This window comes from Coturnix japonica, chromosome 5, assembly GCF_001577835.2.
Source record: "Coturnix japonica isolate 7356 chromosome 5, Coturnix japonica 2.1, whole genome shotgun sequence".
Classification (NCBI taxonomy): domain Eukaryota; kingdom Metazoa; phylum Chordata; class Aves; order Galliformes; family Phasianidae; genus Coturnix; species Coturnix japonica.
In genome coordinates, this window is record NC_029520.1 from 51317954 (window position 1) to 51340286 (window position 22333).

Here is a 22333-nt window from a genome sequence, read left to right on the forward strand (position 1 = left end):
GCGAACAACGCAGAAACTCTTCATGCTGGCAGCAACAATTGTGCTTTTCTGGGCAGAAAGTCTTTTCCTGGCCATTTATTGTGGAGCATTTTACAGCTTGGGAAGATTAAAGGAAGAAGCCAGCACTCCATGTAAGTGATGAGTAACATTACTGAGGGCTTTTTCCCATAGGATCATAGAATTCTTAGAGGTGGAAGGGACCTTTAAAGGCCATCAAGTCCAACTCCAATGCAATGCACAGGAACACCACAGCTCCACCAGGTTACCCAGGGCCTGATCCAGCCTAATCAAATCTGTACATCTTGAGATGGGCTCAATGGACTCCTAAATGCTTCAGCACTTTGGATTCTCAGCCCTGTGCAAAAAACCACTGTGACAATGTCATTAAAGATATTTCCTTTATGAACATTAAAGCCACTGATGAATGCAGTCCCACTCTCCATAGCCTTTCAGTACATCACCCTTCAAGCAGTAGCCCTGTCTACCCCTACAGCAGTGAGAAAAGTAGATATATGGGGAGAAAGTTAGTTTGTCAAGGCTGGGAAGTCAGGATGGAGCTTCCATGCACTGGAGGTGGAGGGGGGCACAGGCTGCAAAGGAGACGTTTAGAAATATAAATACAAAGTATTAATACAAATGAATAGTAATCCAGTCCGTGTGTAATTCAGCTCAGTTCTACAATGCAAATGAGAACACTGCAGCTCTGCTGTTTGTTTGCTGCAATAGCCCTGCTCAGAAGCCCACATCAGGACAGCACCACATCCCCATAAGCACTCTCTTCACATCAACTTTTCAAGGTCACTGACTGCCTGAGCAACTCTTTTATGCAATTTCCTCCCATTAAGTACAGTAGAAGCAAGTCAGCCTTGGTACTTTATTTATAGATCCTGGAGTTCTTGCATTCTATTAACCAGGGCAGAAATGGGATGAATTTTTTATCCATTATGGACCTTGTGCTGCATAAAATATTGTGCATTTTTGCAGGAGGCTCTACTGTTATAACCTTTGACACGTAATTAATGAGTCAGCTACCAGTGTTCTACTGATGTCTTGTATAAGCGTGGTGCACATGTATTTATCCACTTCGTATTCATTCAGTATATTAAATTGACTTTGTTTGTAATGAGAAGTCCAAGCGCTCAGCTTCCCTGTATTTACCATGAACTGAGAAACAAGAACACATGCTGATGTGCCAAATGGTATCAGGTGATGAAGCCAATACTTCCTGCATCTCATGCTCTTCTCTTCATATTTGCGCTTTGGACGCCACTTTAGGCTGCAAGACTGAAAGCTCTTCCCTGGGCCTCCATCGCTGCTGACTCCTTGGGAGCATCTGCTGGTGATCACAGAAGGGAATGAACTTAGCTTTGGCTGGCTCTGTTATTGCACACATGGACAGCAGCCTTAATGAGCAGTGTTTAGCTGAGTGCTCAGTAGGATTTTAATAGAATCACAGAATCACAGAATGGCTGGGTTGGAAGGGACCTCAAGGATCATGAAGCTCCAACCCCCCACCACAGGCAGGGCCACCAACCTCCACATTGATACCAGCCCAGACTGCCCAGGGCCTCATCCAACCTGGCCCTGAACACCTCCAGGGATGGACGGGGCATCTACAGCCTCTCTGGGCAGCCTTAGTCATTTTCATAAGGTTTTTCCAGCAGCCATAATTTCCCCTTGGGGTTTCAGCAGGTGGGACAACCACTGTCCATCTGTCAGGATCTCTGCATCCCCTCTGAATGTGATTCCAGCGGTGCTGGGGGAGCGTGAGGGTTCAGCATAGCGAGGTCTGCTGGGGAACAGGGGCTGTGGCTCTCAAGCAGCTTATAGGATTCTTGGAGTAGACTTGGATCTCCGGAGATCTGCGAAAGCCATTAATCATGTGAAATTAAGGCAGTTAATCAAGTCTCAGAAACTGACAAAAGATTGTTCCTGAGGCTTTTTACCTTGAATATCTTTGGAAAATGAGAGTTTCAGCTTTCCACCTGATTCTCTCTGCCAGCTAATTCATTTTAGTCAGTAGCAACCCAAGGTCAGCCCCATGTGGCTGTTTCAGCTCAAGATGTTGCTTTACTCCTGTCCAGTTCCAGCTCTGCTCGGTGCTCATGGTGTCGTGGAGGTGCCGCCGGGTTCTGTAGCTCAGACTGGGGAAAGAGCTGACTCTGCACACCTCAGTTTGGGGTTGTTTGAAGCTCGAAGCATTTCTGTCATCAAAGAGATGCTATGTGCAGCAACGGGGGGCATTACTACCGAGCAGGAGCGTGCTCAAGGCGCAGGCTGTGGTCGTGCTATCTGCATTCTGGGTCACATAGAACCCCTAATTCAGCTAATCTTCTCTCATTACGTAATCTATGCAATTACTCTCAAACTGAATTGCTCCAGATGCTCATTTTTGCCCTGTTGGTTGTCTGCTGATTCCTTTGCTGTCAAATGCAGCAGTGGTAACAATCAGAGGTCCCCTCTAAAGACTGCATTTCTGCAGTGTTGCTTTTGCCATTGTCTCTGTTTGGCACCAGACAGGACTCTCTGCCATCTAGTTCTATTGATGGCAATTGAAATAGCCCGGTTTCACGTGCAGCTTCCTCGAGAAGGCAGATGAAGCGTTCAGGGATCCTGTAAACGATCTCCCGTAATTACCGATAGTAGCACCAGGTGGCGAGAGCAGCCTTCATTTCGTGCTTTGCTCAGCTGGTAGAAATAAAGCCGATACCGGCTCTAATGCAGCCTTCAATAGGAGAGGAAAGTTGCTTCTTCCACGTGCATTATTATCCCAGTTGATGTGCCAGGGCTTTCCCCAGCTTATATATGATGACACTGTCCTGCAGAGATGGCCCCCTCAGCATTTACCACCTGGTAAAGAAACACTACCGGGTTCATCCCTTGAAAGGTCAGGCTGTGAAGCTGTATTGACTTGGAGGATGTGCCTATGGATGACCTTGTGTTCCAAGAAAAAATGACGAAAGGAAACATTTGGCCAAGGTTAGAGATGCTGTCGTGCAGGATTTGGGTTGCACAAGCATCGTATGATGCTCTATGCATCTCTCTTATTGAGATTTCATGGCATCCTTTTCCATGTGAGGCAGCACAGTGTACTGACTGGCTCGAGGATGGCTGTACTGGGGGGTGACATTAGTGTGTATTTGAATAGCTGTGCTGGGAACAGGAATGGCATTTGTAACTGAAAGTATTTTGTTTCAGCAGTCTTTCATTGAAATTAAAGTGGTCAGGACAGAGACTTTGAGTCTGCCTTGGTTTCCATGTTTGCATCACCAAGGCCAGTCCTTGTTGTCCACAGGTACCTGCAGACAGTGTGGCAACAGCAGCCCTGGCAGAGCCAAGTGAATTGCAGATGCTTCTCTGGCTCTTGTGCTGAGCATCCAGCGTGGATTTCTGTTGTTAAACACAATGATCTCATGTAAAGTGACTTAGAATGAATAATGTAGAGCCCTAATTTCTGACAGCAGCCTACAACCCCAAGCCCTGGAACTATGGGGTGATAGCCGGGGTTGCTAATACTATGCTACATATGTGTGGTCTGAATCCATCTGCAAACCCAGAGCTGTTCATCATTGGTAGTGGTTACCTGTGGGCATGCATTCAGAGCACTGCAGGATGCTGGAGGGGAAGGTTAGATGTGCTGTAGGACAGTCCTGCTCTGCCAGGGGCCGTGCTAAACCTCTGCAGTTCTGGAGGTCAAGAACATATTGCTTTATTGCACAGTATTTTAAATCTGCACATGGGGCTCTTTGAAGAAAGGAGTTACAGCAGAAGGGAGATTCTGACTGTGCTGCTTCTCAACTGCCTGCAAATCGTATGTGACTGCCTTCCTTCTGCTGCTCTCAGCCTCGATAATGGAGCAGCACGGAACAAGACGTAATGGATTAGGAATCTTGTTGGAAGGATTTTAAACCCTTGTTACACATCAGTCTGCAGTGTCCTCTTTCCATTCTGGAGAGAGTAATGTAACACAGCCATGCCACGATTACTCTGCTGATTAAGGGGCATCATTATATGTCGCTTTTGGAGCTTTCAGCTTTGAAGCTAAAGACAAATAATGAAGGTGCAGAGCAGACCTCATCTTCTCTCTCCTGCTCTCCAGGTAAAATGCCTTTATTTGATTTATTACACACACCCCATAAAAAGGACATGGATTATTAAACATTGCCAAATCTTTCCGCTCTCATAAGCAATGCTGTTTGTGAAATAGTCTACTTGCAGGTCTTTCCAATGCTGTTAAACATCCTACTAGCAACGTATCTGGAAACAAGAGTTCTTCAAGAGTTGTGTGATTGAAATACACAGGAGTTTCTTTCCTTGCTCAGAACACGTTTGAAATGGAAAACATAGTTCTGAGTTTTCATGTGCAGCCTTATCATACTCTACGGTTACAGTGTGAAATAGGCTTATTTAAAACATTGGTACTTCTCATCCACCTTCATTTACAGAGAGATCTGTCTGTTCTGCAGGTGTGCTCAGGGTGTCACTCAATAGATCAACAAGCAGAGAGGTGAGATGCCTGATAACAGACTTGGTGCACAGGTTGCCAGGCAGCTGTTTGCCATGTGTATCAGAATCATAGAATGATAGAATGGCCTGGGTTGCAAAGGCCCACAGTGCTCATCCAGCTCCAACCCCCTGCTGTGTGCAGGGTCACCAACCAGCAGCCCAGGCTGCCCAGAGCCACATCCAGCCTGGCCTTGAATGCCTGCAGGGATGGGGCATCCACAGCCTCCTTGGGCAACCTGTTCCAGTGCGTCACCACCCTCTGGGGGAAAAACTTCCTCCTATGATCCAACTTAAACCTCCCCTGTCTCAGTTCAGAATCATTCCCCCTTGTCTAAAGGATGATTATTCTTATTTCTTTAGCTGGTATTTTCTCAGTGCTGTCAATGCAAGACGTTGCAGACGTTAGATCTTCTCCACTACTGACCTTCACCATATGTCGCAGTGTCATGGCACATGATGAACCATCCTGTACCACTGGCTAATGATGGAGCACCAGCTTCTTCCTAGTGATCACTGAAACTAAGAGCAGCCCCAGGATTACGGTGGTTATGGTGAGTGTTGCCTTGAATATAATTTCCCAAATGCTTTTAGCTTTACTGTGACAATTTTTCTCTAATTGCAGAAATAACAAAATGCCTTGAGCATATTTATTCACTTGAGTTTTATTTCATTTACTCATTATGAAAGTGTTAATAACGGCCTGAAGGGAAGGAATAGAATTGAGTTTGAGCAATAGAGAGCCAAAGACAAGTTGGTTTAAAATTTTGCATAATGGACCATTATGCCCTTTGTAGAGTTTTTCTTTTCTGCTGTTTTATTTCCCCTTCTGCCACTTGATGGTTCTGAAAGCAGAAAGGGAAAAGAAGGCAACTGAGTTATGTGATACCGTGTGTCTTAGACTGAGTAACTGCTTGGAGAAGTCATTGAATCACAGAATGGCCTGGGTTGGAAGGGACTTCAAGGATCACGAAGCTCCAACCCCCCACCACAGGCAGGGCCACCAACCTCCACATTGATACCAGCCCAGGCTGCCCAGGGCCCCATCCAACCTGGCCTTGAACACCTCCAGGGATGGACGGGGCATCCACAGCCTCTCTGGGCAGCTGTTCCAGCACCTCACCACTCTCACAGTAAAGAACTTCCCCCTGACATCCAACCTAAATCTTCCCTCCTTCAACTTAAATCCATTTCTCCCTGTCCTGCTGTTATCTGCCCTCTCAAAGAGTTGACTCACCTCCTATTTGTAGGCTCCCTTTAGGTCCTGGCAGGCTGCAATGAGGTCACCCCACAGCCTACTCTTCTCCATGCTGAACAAGCCCAGCTCCTTCAGCCTGTCTTCATAGGGGAGGTGCTGCAGCCCTCTGAGCATCCTTGTGGCCTCCTCTGGACCCTCTCCAACAGCTCCTAGTGCTTTCTCTCAGCAAGGAACAGTAGCTCATATCTTAGAGATCTGGAGGCCAATTAGGGACCTGCTGTCCCTGCTTTTCTGTTCCTTGCTCATAGCAGAGACTTCGGCACCATCAGTGAGTCAAAGACAGAGCTGGGCTGGAGGGGCAGTGCCTAGAGATCTTGTGTGGGGGCTCCTGGACATTGTATGCAGATATCTTGGGGTATGTGCTGCACACCTTGGCACCAGTTGGATCCCAGCTTGCTTAGCAGAAGGCTGACGTGCTGCTTCTCAGGTTCTGTCTTTCCCTCTTTTGGCAGAACGGTGCTGCGTTTCCATTTCAACACAAGTGTCAGGTTTGGTTTGTGAATTATGGTTATTAAACTCTTGTTTTATCTTCCTGAAAGACTTCTCAAATTATTTATACCATTACAATTTGTCAGAGGGGAAACTTCAAAGGGATTAAAATAAACATGTAATTTATTTGTAGTAGTACAGATAGCCTGGGACTTTAATTCCCCTGAAGATTAGAGAGTGAAGAAAGCCCGTTTATCAGGTCAAATAGGAAATGTAATGCCATGCTGGATTAAATATCTTTGGTGCACAGCCCTCAGATGACACTGTTGTAAGGTATGTGCTTTGGTCTCTATTAAAGCACCATTTCACTTTCTTCCTGACAATATATTCATTACCATTTAACTTGTAATCTCAAATTCATGTCTGAATTATAGAATCACAGCATGGTTGGGTTGGAAGGGACCTCACAGCCCCCAGCCCTACCCCTGCCATGGGCTGGGTGTTCCCCAGCTCAGCTGCCCAGGGCCCATCCAGGCCTTAGGCACCTCCAGGGATGGGGCACCCACAGCTCTGGGCAGTGCTGGGGCCTCACTTCCTCTGAGGGAGGAATTTCTTCCTTTCTGCCAGGACACATCCCCCTGTTTCTCTGGGGTGATGCCGACCCCCGGATGCTGGCAGTGCCACCAGCCTCATGTTGACGTGATGTGTGCTATCTGTATGTCTGGCTGCAAGGAAGTTATGATAAATATGAGTCTTCAAATTAATTCTCTAGTCCTGGAAATCTTTCTTGTGTCAGTCTGCAGCTCCTGCTTTGAGCAATGAAGTGCCCTGCAGAAGAGCACAGAATGCAGCAGCGTTTCTGTCATCCTTTCATTTTCCATCAGCCTTCATGGAGAGGCCATGCTGTGTGGCTCTCACAAGTCTGAGGATGGATTTCTTGCTGCTGTGTCAGAGCCCACAGACAATACTGAGCAACGCAAACCCAACAAGGTCCTGTGGCATACCACTGGTAATGCTGATGTAGGATCGCACAACAGGCAGTGAATGTGGGCATGCACACTCACAAGCTGCAGGAGAGCTTTCTTCTTTGCTAATGAACTCACCCTTACTGCTGAGAAGGGTTGTAAGGTGCTCTGCTTGATCCCATCAGTGCTGCTCTATGCACATTCACAAAGACCCACTGGAGATGGAGAAGGGATCTTTTACTCAAACCCTCTGTATCCTCTCCATGTCTTCATCCTTTTGCTGATAAGTTTTTAAAAGCCATCGAGACAACAGCAAGAAAAACTTTTGTGTCCTTAAAAAATGGTCTCGAAGTTGTTCTGGATGTGGCTCAGCCCTGGGAGAGTTCTGCAGACCTTTTAGGTTCTGACACTGCTGCTGTTAATCAAAGAGACTCAGTGGCATCCTCTCACTCTTACAGGGTCAGACTGGGATAACGCTCCCTCACCACTGATAAATCACCATTCATTAGGATGGCTAATGCTCTTCAAATGTAATTGCTTGGTTACACGTGGAAGCAGATTTTCTCAAAGCAGGGGAAAAGACAGCAGCGCAGAATAAAGATTAAGTGCCTGCCAATTTTTTTGTCTTCAAAATGGTCATTTTTTTTTCTTTATTTTTTTAAACTTTAGGCCAAGTAGAAGTTGGGCTGAATGACAATTCTCTCAATTAATTATTCACGTTCTCTTGCAAGCAGCAGTCAGGGAACTCAGAAATGAAACACAGCTTATATCTCAGTTGATTCTTTGGGGAGGGTTGTTTTCTTTTTGAGTTAGGGTGAAGAGAGGCATCATGCTTATATATGAGCATGTGTCAGCTGTGTCCTGAGCATGGGGCACCTCCTCTGCATGGCACAGCTGGGCTGCAGGTGCCCCTCTGTTGGCCTGGGCACGAGATGGCTGTGTCATGGACGGCAAGCTGGGGAGGGCATCTGTGTGCCCTAGAGTTGGGGAACTGTGCAGTAAACCTCCCCTTGGTTTGCCCTGCTGTGCCTGTTGGCTGCCTGGGACCCAGCTTGGTAGGAGCACTCAGCCAAGCACTGCAATGGGGGATGCTCTTAGGAGATCTCATTGCCCTTCTGAACACCTCTCCATTGGGATGCCCAGCTTGTCAGGACTGTTGCTGCCCTGCTTATGACCTTCATTGGAGACTGGTGAGGCAACCAGCCCACAGCAGGGGACTGGGACTAGGTCATAGAATCATTGAATATCCCAAGTTGGAAGGGTCTCACAAGGATCATTAAGTCCATCTCCTGGAACGGGAGCACCCAAAAAGCAGGCCATATGACTCAGAGTGTTGTCCAGATGCTTCTTGATCTCTGTCCATGACCACTGCTCTCTGGAGCAGTCCCCTAACCTCCCCCAACCCTCTCCTGACTCAGCTCCATGCCATTCCCTCCTGACCATCCTGAGTGCTTAATATCCCTTGAGCTTCCTGCTCACCGCTTGCATCATTTTGGTGGAAGGAATAGAGGGATCATGGAAGAGACTCGAAGTTCATTACAAAATAATTAAGGCCTCTATCAAAGTAAATGTTCATTTCAAGAGTAAAGTTTTGATGGCCCGCTTGTTATCTTGTATAACCTAGAGCATAAGAAGCCACAGTATCCCCTTACGTCGAGCTTTTCTTGCTCCCCTGCTGGAATATTTAACTGCCTTTTCAGCAAGAACTTCTCCTGCCGTGGAAGTGCTGCCCAGATTGCAAAGCTAACAAAATGGAGCAGAACAATAATTTCTGCCAGCCTCTTATTTTTAATGTTCTTAGCTTCTATTTGTAATTACAGCGGTGCACAGTTTTCAGACGCATATGGGGATTTTCATTTGATAGTGTTCAATTATAACGATTGTGTTGCGTCTCATATAATAAAATGTTTTCCATATGTTAGATATAATAGAAGTATAATATCCCCCAGTGCTTTCTGCAATGATCTTCGTATTAATGCAACATTAAGATGGCGTGAAATGTGTGTGTTTGGTCTCCAAAGGCACAAAGGCAAACATTTAGTTTTATATCCCTGAGAACTGCCATTGATTTCAGTGGGACCATGGCTAAATGTGTGTGTGCTTGTAGAATAAGTCTTCTTGATTAAGCAATTCCCTCCAGCGCAGTGTTAGCAAGGGAAGCTGCTTCCAGTGCACAGTGTTTCTGCCCTGCTCTGTGGATGATGGCATTCACACATTGGCTGGAGCACTCTGCATATGTGGGTGGCAAAGTGCTCTTATTTGCAAGATAAACATCATTAACGAGTGTTAAAGTTCCTTTACTCCCAGTGCTTTCTGATGCCTTGTACTGTACACAACTTTATGTGCTTGGTTCTAACCCCACAGCAAGGTTAGGTACCCGATACCTAACTCTCCCATTTAGGAACCTAGCACTTGCTTTTCAGATATTTTTGGGCATGAACACTGATTTTTCACTATTGGGAGCCAAGGAAAAGTGAGCATGTGCTCGTCATATGTGTTAGGCCAGGGCTGAGGGTGATTAGTAAGCCAGTGGGAAGCCCTTCATAGAATTATAGAATCATAGAATTACCCAGGTTGGAAAAGACCTTGAAGATCATCAAGTCCAACCGCAGCCTAACTTCAGAATGAAAGTGGAGCTGTTGGCGTGGATGTTTAACATTGGAGAGTGGTCACATGAACACCAAACAGAACACAGAAATTATGGAGGTCCTGTATCTGGTCCATCTATTGATGTGCCTCTGGTCCCAGGTTACTTTCTCCTCCTCCCATCCAACAACCTCTGTTGGTTTTTAATTCGCCAGCCATAACACACGTCTCATTACCCCCTTTAAAAGTTTCTAAATAGTCATCTTAAGACGTTAAATTGGCAAAGGAGCTCTAATCTCTTCTTGGATTTTGATTTTTAGTGTTCCCCATTGTGGATCAATCTGGAACGCTGCATATGGCAATCCCCACGTCGGGTAATCACGGTTATTATTGCAAGTGTCCCCCAGAGAATCTTAACAACTGAAGTGGGCAATTATCTTATTTTAAATTTAATTTTAAAATGATCCACATAAGGAGAAAAGTTTTAATGTGATCAAAGGATTCATTTCAATAGCAGCTCCTGTCTCTTTGGTGTAAGCAGCGATTGATGCTCGCAGCCTCCAGCATCTATCAGGGCTGAGTGCGCATCTGGTATTGACAGCACACGATGTTAAGAAATGCTTCAGTCTGTAACAACAGCCATCAATCTCATGGGTTTTTTTTTACCCCCCCTAGAATTGTGCAGCATCTCTGTAGAACTGGAGCTGTGGTTTTACTGAAGTATTATGGACATTACACCATTACGGACTGGGCAGCATCCTCTGTGAAGGGGTAAGTGCAGGGCAATGCAGGTTGGACTGATGAAACCTAAAGCCCTTCTCAAGCTTTATGATTCTTTTGTGAAAGAGATGCTATTCTCAGAATTTATTTTGCATCCCATAGAGCAAGTTAATGCTACGAGATTGAGTTTAATTATTGCTCTGGTACATTACAGCTAAGTGAAGGGGTGCCTGCTCTAATATCCCTTCAGCGCTGGTTCCGTAATGCATTTGTGATAGCACGCAGGAAAGCCTCTGAATTACTTCTTTTATGTACGTGTAGCTTAAATGAACCCCAAATTAAAATGACGGACATATCATGGCTTGAAATTAATGGCCTTGGCATTTCAAGTGACAGATTTGTGAGCTCAGTATAATCTGGGCTCCTTTTGCCTCTGTCCTTAGCAGGACGGATCCCACCAGCACTTAACGGAGCCGAAAGCAAGAGCACAATAAAACTCTATATGTGAGAGAACATGATAAGTGAAGAAATGGATAATGGGCTGGTTAATGCTGTTAAATACCTTGTGCTTAATGTTGGCAGCTCGATTGGTTTAGCCAATAAAAAGTTCTAAGTGGCTGCAGGTCTTGTCTGTTGGAAGCTTTCTCCAGAAATAATCCACCGGATGCACTGAAGTGTAAACCAAGGAGTTTAACAAATTGGTGTCATGAATTATTGCCCCTTTTCTGATGCTTTTTTTTTTTATTTGGAAACCTGTATTTTGCACCGTTTCATGCATCATCAGGACTAATGTGTTCTGCTGGAGCCAGTGCTGTGGAGCAGAGCAGGAGCCCTGGGAGCAGTGTGCAATCATGGCTGCTGGGAGGGGGTCAGAAAAAGGAATTTGAGGGGTGATGCAAGTCTGGCTGATCCCACCACAGGCAGGGCCACCAACCTCCACATTGATACCAGCCCAGGCTGCCCAGGGCCCCATCCAACCTGGCCCTGAACACCTCCAGGGATGGACGGGGCATCCACAGCCTCTCTGGGCAGCTGTTCCAGCACCTCACCACTCTCACAGTAAAGAACTTCCTGCTGACATCCAACCTAAATCTTCCAAGCCCAAGCCTGAACCATCCTGTGCTGATATGTCTGTAGATGGGTTTCTACCCACAAGTGTCAATGAACAGACTTATCTAATTTAGCTCAGGCACTTACTGGCTACACAATACTTTGCTTTTCCACCGTTCCCTGTGCTCCTCTGACTTAACCCATAGTTCACTTAATGGTTGTGCTGCCATGCCGAGACAGCTACAGAAACGGAGGAGAAGTTAAAAAGAAAAGGAAAAAAAGGGCTTAAAACAAAGGTATAAATTCCCTTGTTTGTGGAAATTCAGTAGGAAGGGAAATTTAACCCAAGTTTAATAAATAGGGATGGCAATGCTTCAGAGGAACTGAGATGAACGCGTATTCTCAGGACATCTTCACTCTGCTCTGTGCACTGCATGATGCCCAACACATCCCTGCTTGGCTGCAGGGCAGGGACACCTCCCAGAGAGCTGCTCATGCTGCACCATGCTGTGTTAGGCTGTCAGCAGTGCCTCCATGCTGCAGGTGGACACGTGTCCTGGTTCCTGCTGTGACACTCATAGGAAGCCTGGGAAATACTGCAAGCACGTCTCAAGGTGGGATGAGTTTTAATGATTAATCACACAGCCTTTAAGACCTTTGCCTCCTCTGGCTCACTAAGGTAGTAATTAACCTGAGCCTGCAGCTCTGTAAAGAGCTCTTGACCCAGATAACGACTGATGGAGTTACAGCCACTGAGCTCACCTGGAGACCTGCACCGAGTCTGTTTGTCACTGGGAGACTGCTGGTAAACTCAAGAGGTTTCATCTTGGTCTGATATTAGACCTGGTCTAGTATTAAACATGCAGGCTGGTGGCCTGGGCTCTTGGCCCATATGACACGTTTATATTGTCTATCACAAGATACACAGCAAGTTCTTCTGAAAAGAAAGAAGACAGAGAAATGAAATGCATGTGATTGTGAACAGCGAGGGCTTAGAAAATAACCCACTGCCTTTATTTTTGTAAAAGCATAAGGAGCTGCAGCTAAGGCAAGTGACAGCTTTGTATTAATGCTGTCAATGTTTTTGCTAAGAGATTGTTTTCTTTGCAAAGTTTTAACTGCATGGATTGAAATTCTTCTGTGCCAGTTCCTTCCATCAGTTATTTCTTCTCTGGAACTCAGCTAAAACATTGTCACTGAGGGAAAGAAATAATTCCAATGTGATCTCAAAGCTTTTTTTACACACTATGTCCTGTCAGACACATTCCTTTGTCTGCTGTCAGCACATTCCTCCTTGCTGGGTGAAGCGTTTGAAGCTGCTTGGTTTTAAGGACAAGGGTTTGGGGCAGTGGGAAAGCAAGAATTTGGACTTCAGGAATTCTGATCCAGCTGAAATTCCATCTCAGATCAGGCCTAAGGAACCTCATTTTCTGCAGTGTGTCCAGTTCTGGAAGGAACGTTTATTTATCTTCTGTGTTTTATGGGGTAATGTAATGCTTCATGACCTTCACAAGTGGGGGGACGCTGGGATGTTACCAGATAATGGGTTCCCCAGCTGATGTCATTGTTGTATGTGCAAATACGTTTGGTAGGAGTAGCCCCAGGTAGCACCTAGTGGTCTTGTTTTATGCTACGTAACCAGTTTTGCTGCTCATACAGTGATGTCAGGTTTCCTTATTATACTGAGGCTTGGCTTTAGATACCTGGGATGTACAGTCATACCTCTCATAAACGTTAATGTTAAGAAAGACACATCTCCGTAAATCAACACAGTGGGCTTTGAGTCAAGCTTATACCATTAGAATCCTGGTGTTCAAGTTGTTTGATGCTTTCTCCATGACCTTGGTTGATCTCTTGGGCCCTCCCAGGCTTTGATCAGGAGTAACCAGCCTTATGCTCACTGCCCATACTGCCATGAGCTCGTGCTGTTGTTGGTTCCTCCTTCATTCTCCTGCCCAGGCAGATAACAAGAGGTGGGTCAACCATTCAACATTGGAAGAGGATTGGAGCAAAAGAAAAACCACTTCAAAGTTGTATGCGTTGAAATATTTCATTTTTGAAGAAGTCTGAACGATCCTTTTTATTTCTGTTCCTCCAGGAAAAGATTTGACTGAAGGGTGGCTGAGATTTGGGGAAATAATCCACTTCTCCACAGAAGCTTCACAACAAATCAACGTGGATTAGAAATCCCTGTCACTTCAGTAAAACCTCTTGCATAGATTGCATTCATCCCACCAGTTTAGCTCGGACAGGATGGACGTGCATGACAAATACAACCCTGAGCTCTGCTGGGCCTCAGTCAGAGCCGTGCTGCTGGGAACCCTCTTGGTGCCCATCACCAGACTCAGCTAACTAGGTTCCCAAGGCTGGGTGCTTAGAGGGAATGTTCTGGAAATGCCATATTCCTGCAGCACACCCTGTCTGTGTGATGAGCAATGAGTGATGGCCATAGAACTCCTTGCCCCAGGAGTGCATTATAGGATGTGGACCTGAGGTCTTGTGATGCCCAGCTCTCAGTAGCAGCAGCTCTGCTGCTGGGCTGCCAGTGGTGATGTGCTGGCTTTAAGCATGCTACCCCACAAGGAACAGGCTCTGGACTTTGCCATGCACTACAGTAGGTGCCTGTCCTGCCCTGTCAGTGCCATTGGCAACTCCATACCAGGTCCCTCCCTGCTCCCCATCTCTACCTTTTCTGACCACCAGCAGCCCCCCCAACCCCGGGAAATAATTAAATAGTTCACAAACTCTTCAGTAACATTCCTGTATCGTTCTTATTGCAGTTAATGGATCGTTAAAAAGCAGTAAAATGCAACAGTAATAAAGCTGAGATCCTTCACTTGAAATTAGCACGGTGGTTGCAGAGGGGCGAAGCACGGGGCTGGGGTGGCTCTGTGAACTTGCTTGTGGCAAAGGGACCTGGCTTCATCATAGAATGATGTTTTTAGAGTAAAAAACTCCTTCCTTATCTCCAACCTAACACTTCCCTCCAGTCTAAATCCATTTCCCCTTGCCCTGTCACCGCAGCCCCATGCTGTGCTGCAGGTGGCACTCGAGGCCCTTCGGTAACAGGTGGCACTGCAGGCTCAGGGATGGCCCCCATTGCAGGCAGCCCTCTCGGCCAGGATAGGGGCAGCTTGGGAGTTAGGAGACGTTATTTGCACTAATAGAGACCTGTCCCGGTCCCTGGAGGTGTTTCAGAGCCATTGAGGTGGCACTGCGGGACGTGGGCGTGGTGGGAGGGGGGAGCTGGGGTTGGGCATAGGGATGTTGGAGCTCTTTTTAACCTGAATGATTCAAAGTGCTGCCCAGCTTTGCATTCAGATGAAAAGAATGCAAATGACGCATGAAAGGGATAAGAAAAGTTGTCCCAGGCCCCTTCCGGCTGTGCGGAGAAGCCCTGAAGCATCAGATTAATACAACGTCGAAGACAGACGTAGCAATTAAAGCACCTCACAGCCCTTATTAACTCCCTGGGTGTGTTGGGCTCCGGAAGACGTGTGCCATAGGCAGCCTTGTCTTACTCCAGCACTCAGTGCCGGCTGCAGAGCTGTGTGCAGCCACACTCCAGCGCTCTGATCTGAGGGCTTCGTGCTGTTTGGAAGCACATGGTTCCTTTCCTGTGAGGCCTGGAGGTTTCCCTGTTGTTGCAAGCTGAATTCATTCACAAGAAATGCATTCGTATTTTCCCCAACCATTTCATTCAACAGCACAAGTCAAAGTGGGATAGTCTGTCCCTGTGCAGCTTTTTACCTCCTCCTTGCCCAGCAGTGACAGAGAGCTCTCAGTAGCATCCATAGATTCATGGCACCATGTGAGTTGGAAGGGGCCTTTAAAGGACATCAGGTCCGACTCCCTGTACACAGAGCCCTTCTTCATACCCCCATGGTGTGTGCAGGAGCCTTTCTGCTTGGACTGGGATGGAAATCAGTTATTCTTCCTGGCACTCTCATCATCACCATAGCTTCCAGCCATCAGCATTCAGGATGTTCTCCTGGCGCATGATTTATAGCGCAGCTTTAGAGAGTGGGAATAGAGTTGGCAGGCAGTATTCTTGGGGACAGCTAGTGCCATATTAATAAATTCTAGGAGCCGGGGCAGCAAGGAAAACAAAATCACTTCATGTTTGTGTAAATTTACTGGGCTGCGTGATTGCCTTTGTGGCTGTGGGCATCTGTGAGGGCCATGGGAAAGGGGGGGAAGTGGGACACAAAAGTGCTCTCCTTTCATGCTTATCATGTTCATCCCTGTCCCCAAACACTTATGGTCCCCTGTGAGAGCCCCAGCAGGACTTTGAGGACCTCCTTTAGTCCAGGAGAGCAGAAAGAGATGGGGCCGTGTGCTTTGGACCCAAAATGTTTCTCTAGACATCAGATCTGAAAGTTTGGATCCAAATTCCCAAATGAGGAATGAGTAAAGCCAAACTTCTGTCCCCAGCTCCCAGCATGGGGGTGGATGCAGAAAGCACTGAGAATAACAGCAGCCCTCCGAGGCTGGAGCTGGAAGGTGCCATAGGATCACAAATCTCTGTGGGCTGCAGCTCTATGGGCAGCACTCAGAGAACAGCAATGCATGTGTTACTCTGTCTGAGCCCACTGATGGGTGCACAGTGCATCGTGGTGACATTTGTGTGTCTGCGAGAGGCAAGTAAGCACAATGCCACAGTGCCACAATTAACATTGCAGCAGCCATTATATGCTGAGTTATCCAATTCAGCATCTTTCTTGGTCTTTGCAGAGTTAATGTGCAATGTGTATCTGGAGGAAAGAGGTTTGATGGGAGACGAGGCCCACCAGCCCTTGATCCTGCATGGCAGTGCAGATTAAATATGCTTATATTTCCTGGGATTTGTTTTTGTTACAGATGCCATGTTTCTGAAGGCACCCTGCAGGCTGGGAGGCAGGATGTGTGCTGGAATGGAGCTGTGCTATCCTACTCTCTTCTCCTGAAGGTCAGTAACACACGAGTAAGTGCGCTCTTCTGAAAATAGGCTTTAATTTTCCCCCCTTCAACCTTTTGATTGGTTTGACATTTAAAAGGGCAGAAGGTAATTGGGAGGTTTATTATGTATTTCTGTTAAGTGCAAGATGAGAACATTTAAATACCTCGGGTAGAAAGTGCCACAAGAAAACAGACAGCTTGCTGGAGAAGGAGACAGCAACCTTCTTCCTGCCCCAAATAAAGAAAAGCCATCTATGATTGGCAGTGAACTGAAGTCAACAAAGGAGAAACTGAATCATAATGTATGAGGACTCTTTTTCTTTGACTATAGTTTGCTGTCAGTCACTCACTGCTGCTTCTTTTAGGCTGGGAAGGGCTGGTGGGCTGCCTTACTGCATCATCTGCCCATCTCGCCCAGTGTTTTTGTAACCTAAGGAGCTTCTGGTCTGTTTTGATCTTACGCTTAAAAGAAACCCACGATAAATGTCTTTCTGTTATATCCTAGACTTCTGAATACCCATAAGTTAAGAAGAATTTGAAAGAGAAATAGGAGAACCTGGGTTTCATAATTCCCACATCGTTTCATTTAATTGTATGAGTTAAGATTTCCGCTGTATTTGCATCTGGATGCCAAAAAACTCTAAATATCTTTCCTTGAAACTCAAGGAACAGAGGAGCAGCAGTGTGAAAGCTCCTCACCCAGCCTGATGCATGGTGCATGGTCCCAGGTGACCATAGAGCGAGGAACAAATGGCTCCCAGGGCAGTGCAAAAGTGCATACAGCATCCTCTCTGTAAGCCTGTATTTCAAATGGTCCCTGGAGGTGTTCAAGTATTGGTCTAGTATTAGATAAGGAGGTTGGTGGCCCTTCCTATGGCAGGGGGTTGGAGCTTCATGATCCTCGAGGTCCCTTCCAACCCGGGCCATTCTATGATTCTATGAAATGAGTGATTTTGTTGTATGACAGTGAGATTTAGAGGTAGTCAGGTACTGCCAAACGAAGTGTGACTGCTCCATTTCCAAGCTGACCCATAACTTAACCTTGTCTGAAGCATGAATAGTGTCCTGTTTGTTTCTCATCTGCTTGGGGATGACCGCGTCCTGCTCTGCAGTGTTTCATCTTCTTGTTTTTTCTAAAGATTGATTTTGCTTTGTGTAGAGGGTGACATATTAATGCCAGCTTTGTGGTGAGCTTTGCCTGTAGATGTGTCTGAGCTAAGAGATGCCCTTACATCTGCACTAAGCAGAAGTACTGGGAATCTAATTGTCATTGAGGGAAGATGGTTCTTTTGAAGTGAAGAGAGAGAAGATTATAGGAGATGGCATCAGCAACTTCAGGTAATTGTTGTTTTGCTATTATTTGCCTTTGGAAGATGATTTGAGAGCTTCTTTCTTAATAAATAGGCTTCTTCAGTGGCAAGAAACGTGTAGAGAAGCTGGTGCTGTGATGCATGTGTCTGGTGGGTTCTGGCCAGGAAAGTGAAAAGAAATAGATTAGTTAGTCCTGCAAGCCCTGCTCAGCTGCAGGAGGGCCTTCAGATGCCTTTTGTACTGCAGCTCTGTGCACTCACTGGGCTGCGGGGCACAGCCCAGAGCTTTTTGTTAGGACAATCAACAGGAATGAACATTCAGCTTAATTCATCCTATAACCCATTCCAGGCTGAGCAGAGACCCCTCTCTGAATGCCAGTATTACCCTCAAAGTGGGCTTCCCTGCTGCTTGGCACCAGCGTGCTGCTGGCAAACCCTTGTCCTGCATCCCCGTTACATCCCTGCAAGGGCTGCAAGTGATGGATGTTTGCCCTCTGGGCTGCTCAATTCCATAGCTTCAAAATGCAGGGACAGACCCCATGCCTCCCCAGCCTGGAGGAATATCTCACATACCAGGCAACAAAAGACTTTTCCTGTTGAGCAGCAATGGACATTGTGCTCCATCACTTGTGCTCTCTGGCTCTTGATGTCTGAACATGTTTCCATATCTTCTGTGCCTTCTGGTCCTTTGTGTTAGTGACAGCTCTTTTAAGTGTATTCTGGCAGCCTCCAGCCATCACTCAGAGGAATCACCCAAAAAGTGATGCTGATGGATTAAAGTGAATGGAGGGATGTGCTTTGGGAATGTCAACATCACAGCTGACATCCTGATGTCCACACAGTGAATGCGAGCATGGCCACATCCATGTCCCTCACCCAGATGACACAGTGACATGTCTTTCTTCACAACCACTTTGTTTTGGACTTTTAATCTTTGCTTTTCAGCGGTGCATCAGAAGCTCATTTTTAACCTGTTTGCGCTGTCCTCCTCCTTGCTGCAGCATCTCAGCTGTGCTGTTTTCTTTTCTTTTGTGGGTATTTTTGATATCATTGTACTTGGTTTGTTGCAGGCTGCAGATCCTGCTGCCATGGGCTGGGTTTGTTCGGCAGCAATGGCCATTTTACCCTTCAGTTAGCTGTAGAAATGCTCATGGAATCTCTCATGGAGCCACAATCTGTGAATGCTCTTTGGGAAGCCAACTGGGAATCCCTCAGTGTTGGATGAGGACCCCACTGCTCCAGTCCTGCACAAATAAGGAATAATGACAAGCCATTTTGGGGAACACCTTCAATCTCAGTGTAAAATCACCAACAGGCTGAGGAGGGAAGGAAAGAGATGGAGCTGGTACTCTGCCTTTAGTTTTTCCCCTTTAGGTTCTTATAGAAACAGCCTTACAGTTAATACTCCCGTACAACCTTTTTTGATGCATGATGTGAGTGAATACCAATATGTGTGGATCTGTCATTTTGCTTTTAAAATCTGGGTACATCTGAGTGGTTGCTTGGTGCTCCTGTCTGTGATTTTGATGACTGTGGAGCCACCAGCATTGGTTTGCTATCAGAGCAGCCTTGTCTTCCTCTGGAAACGATGCATCTTCTCCTCTGAATATTGCTCGGAGATTATGTTTTTATAATGAAAATACAGGCCTGCAATTAGTTTTCATCTTTAAAATATGAAGGCTTCTACATGACAGGACTTAATGTTTGATTATTAGGAGCAAAATGAAGGCAGCTTTCTGCTGTGCTCTGTGCCAGCACTGACTTACCTTATGTGCTAGTGAGGTCCTCAGAAGGTTCACTGTGAAAACTTTTTCTTTCATCAATAAGTAAAATATCCCAAAGGCTCTGCTACAGCACTTGCTGAGGATAGATACAACAATGCACATCACCTGTCCTAATAGCTGCCTACATCTAGTGGAAACCACCCTGAGCTTTAGGATTGGGTAAGAACAGGGATAGGAGAGAGTTATTGTGCAGCCTGTGCTCTCCAGACTGGGCCCTGCAGATGAATGTTGATGAGTAAATTAGTGAAGGAGCTGACCTCACCCTTGTTTAGGCACTTACTGTGGATTTTGATGCTTAATTCCTGTTTCTCCAGTATCAAGTCGCTCAGGGCTCTTTTCAGTAGGTGTTGAATTTCCCAGGGTTTCACTTCAAGAGCTCGATTGGTCATTTTGATTCTCTGTAGTGTTTAATTGATGCCTGACAACCCCAGGGATTTTCACTTTGTGAAACTAGATTTATTCATTAGATTATTTACTCACATTGAATAAAGAAGCTCAAGTGTCTGCCTGACAGTCATTGTGCAGTTCTTTTCCCCAAGAGTATAGCAGGGATTTAGCTGGCCACCAGGAGCATTATCTCCTTTTTCTTTCTTTGTTTGAGTTGTTAAGGGTTTATTGGAGGACTTGCAGACACTCAGGGGAGATGTGTGTGAAGGATCTAATTGTACAGCAGGGAGAATCGCCTCTGCAAGCTTTGTAAGGACCCCAGAACCCTGGGGCAGGTGTGTGGTTCTGTACTTCTTTTGATTGCATGTTTTTGGTGGGATTATCCAAGTGCTGCCATGTTAGGAAGAGGTTGGCTTCTGCTTTCTGGCTGTGTGCTCTGCCTCTCTTGCTCCTTCCTCACTTTTCTGCACATCCAGATGTTCCCTGTGCTGGGCTGTGGGGCTGCAGCTGCTTCCCACAGGCCATGGCTGTACAGCACTGAGAAGCATCCATTGCACACCATGGAAGCATCCCCAATGGGGGGCACACTGGGGTCAAAAGGATTGTGAGGAGCATGGGGTGAGCATGCAAAATGGGCCCCAGTGGGATGACGATGTGGGGAGGGGGTCGGGGACCAGGGGGTGTGTGACCCTGCAGCACCCTGTGGAGCACTAATTACTCCTGCTTTTGATCGACTCCCTTGTGTGCCTTGACCTGAAAGTGCAATGAGAGAAATCGGCAGCAGTTTAATGATAGGAGCACTTGAAACTGCCTGGAGCTGGCGGATGGGCTGAGGAGGAGTCCGATGCCTTGCCAAACCTTTCTAGGGGGATTTGTGCTTTAACATGCACAAAAAGTTGTGTACCTCTATGCAGGTAGAGGTTTCAGTGGCTCAGGAGAATCTTTTAGGTGTCCTCACCTAAGAAGTCAAGCAAAATTCCATGTAGTGTTGGCTTACATCAGGAGTAGAGGTGCTGTGGTCTATGGAAAGATACTTTAGGAGACCTGTGGCAAAGTTCTTGGGTTTATTGCATTTCTCAGCTCAACATAAGCTACTGAAGTTGCATCTTATGTTAATTTTCTGCAAATCTACATCACCATGAAATAAATGAGGCAGCGTTTGGACTAATTTGTTCAGCTGCTGTGATTTTTAGGTTTCCAGTTTTCTTCAGCGAACAAATTCTTAATTATCTCGGGGTGGTTGAAATGCTCTACAAATCTCGGTGCTGTCGGGGTTACTCCTGTGAGGCTTCTTTCATCAGTTGGTGACTGGGGAAAGCTGTGGCACAAAGCAGCCACAAGCAGCACTGTAACACCAGCTGAAAGCTTCCCTCGGCTGTAGCTCATCAAGGTGGGGTCCTCCAGCAATAACTCAGATAGGGCCTTTGGGTGGTTGGGTTATTGCCTGGCTATCACTGCTGCTTAAGAGAGAGCCTGGAAGGAGTTAGGAGTTGGTGCTTGCAGGTCTCCTTTCTGGTTCTTCTGTGAGAAGGTAGGGGGCCATGCAGGTGATGGGGGCTGTCAGGTAGGGCTGTGCCTTCAGCTCCTTGTGATGCTGTGGGATGCAATGTGAGATGGTGGGGTTTGGTCTGGCTCTGTGCAGGGTGACTTCACATGGAATCTACCCACTCCAAGGGGCTCTGTGGTCAAGGTGAGCTCAGCAGAGCTTTCCTTTTAGATGGAATACAAGTAAAAGATGTCTAATTTTGCAGGGCTATCTGCCTCACCTCTTAAAAACAGATGAGCTGTGTCTGACTTCCATCCCTATGGAAGAGGAGCTGGCTGGGCTCCCTGTCGTTCTCTTTATATGGTTTACTCAGCGTTTTACGAGTGGTTGTGTGTGTTTTTCTCCTAGAAGTATCTTAGTGTTGTAGCTGTTTTCTTCTTTTAATTAATTCTGGAGCAAGAAGAAAATATAATTGCCTGATTAAGAGTCAAAACACTCGAATTCATCCTCGTCTCTTTCAGTGTCAGGTATGAAGCTCATTATTTCCTGAGAGGGGACTCCTGTTTGGGCTAATCCACTGCAATTAAATGTGGATCTAGGCGTAATTTAGATAATGTAAGACTGACACCACGTTTTAATGAAGCTCTCCATCAGGTGCCAACCTCCCTTCCTGTATAGATCCAGCTAATAAATAAGGTGTACCTCGGTCTGTCAGTCAGCTGTTATGGATTGCTCCCTCCAAGCTCCATTAATTGCTGGAGCTCAGCGTCCTGTTTCCTGCAGCCAACATCCTGCCATGCGCTGTGAAATACACACTGCTTTCATTAACGAACTACCTGTTCCATGTTTTATACAACTTCATCAGCTTTCTCATAAGTTCATTAGATGGGGCTGCTTATAGCAGATCCATAAGAATC

The 22333-nt window shown here is 46.3% G+C and overlaps 1 long non-coding RNA gene across 1 annotated transcript; it reads left to right on the forward strand.

The window, feature by feature from the left end:
* The first annotated feature begins 4852 nt into the window (after nt 1-4852).
* Nucleotides 4853-16675, forward strand: LOC116653504. The gene is made up of 3 exons (XR_004307501.1): nt 4853-5057; nt 10417-10512; nt 16372-16675. It is a non-coding gene; the product is annotated as an uncharacterized LOC116653504 (long non-coding RNA).
* The last annotated feature ends 5658 nt before the right edge of the window (nt 16676-22333 follow it).